This window comes from Taudactylus pleione, unplaced genomic scaffold (assembly GCF_031769625.1).
Source record: "Taudactylus pleione unplaced genomic scaffold, aTauple2 ptg002403l, whole genome shotgun sequence".
Lineage (NCBI taxonomy): Eukaryota > Metazoa > Chordata > Amphibia > Anura > Myobatrachidae > Taudactylus > Taudactylus pleione.
The window spans coordinates 391,155-393,771 of NW_028286789.1; the positions used below are offsets into that span (position 1 = coordinate 391,155).

At 49.1% G+C, this 2,617-nt stretch overlaps 1 pseudogene; it reads left to right on the forward strand.

Annotated features, from left to right (window-relative positions):
* The first annotated feature begins 1,126 nt into the window (after positions 1-1,126).
* On the forward strand, positions 1,127-1,245 carry LOC148431354 (5S ribosomal RNA; annotated as a pseudogene).
* Positions 1,246-2,617: the final 1,372 nt, after the last annotated feature.

A 2,617-nucleotide genomic window follows, 5' to 3' on the forward strand; every position in this document is an offset into this window, starting at 1 on the left:
GGGGCGGAGCTTAAAGGCAGCGCGGGTCTCTCTCCCCTATACTGCAAGCGGCTGTATAACAGCAGGGCTGCCGTTCTTCATTACACAGCAGCACATACTGCATCTCTATATAGGAGATTGCAGTATAAGAGACACAGAAGGATGGATTCCTCTGCTGCCATGTGCTGCACAAGTGCATCTCCTGATTACATCCTGGTAGAGAGGCTGTAAGTAACTGGGGTGTAAGTGCAGGGGAATCTGATCTGTGGGAGGGGGGTTTCTCCTCCTCTGTGTCCCACAGCCTTCTTGTTTATCTTGTCTGTGTCTTTTCTGTTGTATGCTGTGTTTTCTCTGGCTGACTGTGTGTACCAGGTCCAACAGAACCAAGGCTTCTCTAAAGCTGTTTGTCTGTTCCAAGTGTAACAACAAACAGACTAAGCCACATGCCACTGGGTCCATGTTGTGATGCTTGTAATAACAACAGGTTCACAGTTGGCGATTACTAGCTCTTCTGCTCCGCCATGGGCAGGAGACACCCTGGTTCAGAGTAAAACGGTGCTTGCACCCTCCACTTCCTACCAAAAAAAAAAAAAAGGCCAGCGTACTCTAATGACTGTTCTCCAGTCAGAAGAGTCGGACGCACAATTCCTCGCTCCAGAGGTTACCATAAAGGGTGATTTGGAGGAAGTTTTACAAGAAAACCCTCAGGAGTTAGAGTCCACCTCCCGAGGGGTGGAATCTCTAATCTTGCAGTTATCAGTGGCCTGGATACAGCCGGATAAGTGGTTCCAAATCCACGCAGGTTTGCCCCTAGCTACCCTTTTCCATCATCCATGATGGAGAACTAGGACTCCCCTCCTCCTGTAGATGCGTCTGATGTCAGTCTCTCTAAGAAAACAGCAGTTCCGGTGCCGGGAGCTACTGTTTTAAAGGACCCTTCGGATCATAAGTTTGAGACAACACTATAATCTACATATACCGCAGCAGGAGCTCAGCTTTGACCTACCCTTATTACTGCCTGGGTTAACAAGGCTGTGGTTTGCTGGGTTGACCAGTTGATTACACTCGGGTACTTCCAGAGCAGAATTATGTCTACTAGCAGAACACATCTGTGAGTCTGCAGTTTACTTAGGAGAAGTTCTAAGGAGCCTACGGTCACACCACCCTGAACACGCCCGATCTTGTCTGATCTCGGAAGCTAAGCAGGGTCCGGCCTGGTTAGTACTTGGATGGGAGACCGCCTGGGAATACCAGGTGCGGTAGGCTATATCAGTCAGATTAGTGCCTGCATACCTGCATCTGCTATTTCTGAACGCAGAGCTCTGTGGTTGCACGCTTGGCAGGCAGACGCAGAGACCAAGCGTGCGGTTGAGGATTTACCATTCACGGGTGATATGCTTTTTGGCCCGGAATTGGACAAGGGAGGGGTAAGTCCTCTTTCCTCCTGTCTACTGCTCTGGCTTCCAGAAGACCTTATATTGGACCTTCGTTTCATTCCTTTTGAGCACCTCATTCCTTTTGTGGTAGAGCCAGAGGTGCTTCCACGCAACCGAGAGGCTGCAGAGGTAGAGGTCGTCCACACACTGTTGCACGTAGACCAAAGCCTAAACCAGCTGAGAAACAGGTGGCTTGACGGTCTTCCGTCCCACCTGGGGTTTCCTGCGGTGGGAGCACGCTTGCTAGAATTTCAAGTTCTACAGGAGGCTATCAGGTCTCTAGTAGTTTCATCTGTGCTAGTTCCGGTTCAGGAGCATCAGCGAGGTATGGGCTTTTACTCAAACCTGTTTGTAGTGCCCAAACCGAATGTGGTCAGACCCATCTTAAACCTCAGGTCCTTAAAATCTGTCTCTGAAGATGTATCATTTCAAACTGGAACATCTGCAGTCCGTCATTGCGAGCTGGGAACCAGGGGGGTGGTTATTATCCCTGGATATCGAGGAGGCTTATCTCCATGTTCCCATTGGGAACCACACCAAGCTTTTCTGCGTTTTGCCATATTGAAAGATCATTACCAGTTTCCGGCATTGCCGTTCGGGTTATCCTCGGCTCCCCGCATATTCACCAAAATCATGTCAGTCATGATCGCTCTCCTTTGGTCTTCAGGAGTGAACATAAACCCTTATTTGGATGATCTGTTGCTCAAGGCTCCATCGGTATCTCTTCTATCAGATCATGCCTTACTGACCTATCACACTCTACTCCAACACAGTTGGATAATCAACTTCAAGAAGTCAAATCTCAATCCGTCCCAGAAGCTTCTATTTCTGGGCATGATAGTGGATAGGGAATCACAGAGGATTTTTCTTCCAACAGCCAAGGCCAGGGATATCCGGTTGTTAGTTCAGCTAGTCCAAAGAAAGTGTTAATGCTTCTTTGTCTCTTAGGAAAGAGGGTAGCTGCTTTTGAGGCACTACAGTTCGGCTGATTTCACTCCAAGGTTTTTCAACTGAACCTGTTGGCACAGGGGCAGGGTCTCATCTGCTTCTACATCAACTGATCCGTCTGAGCCCGATTACCAAAATGGCCCTTCTCTGGTGGACGTATCCACAAATCTTTTAGCGGGCCGGAGATTCGGAGTGTGGGACTGGATCATTGTACCAACGGATGCCAGCCTCTGAGGATGGGGAGCTGTAGTCCT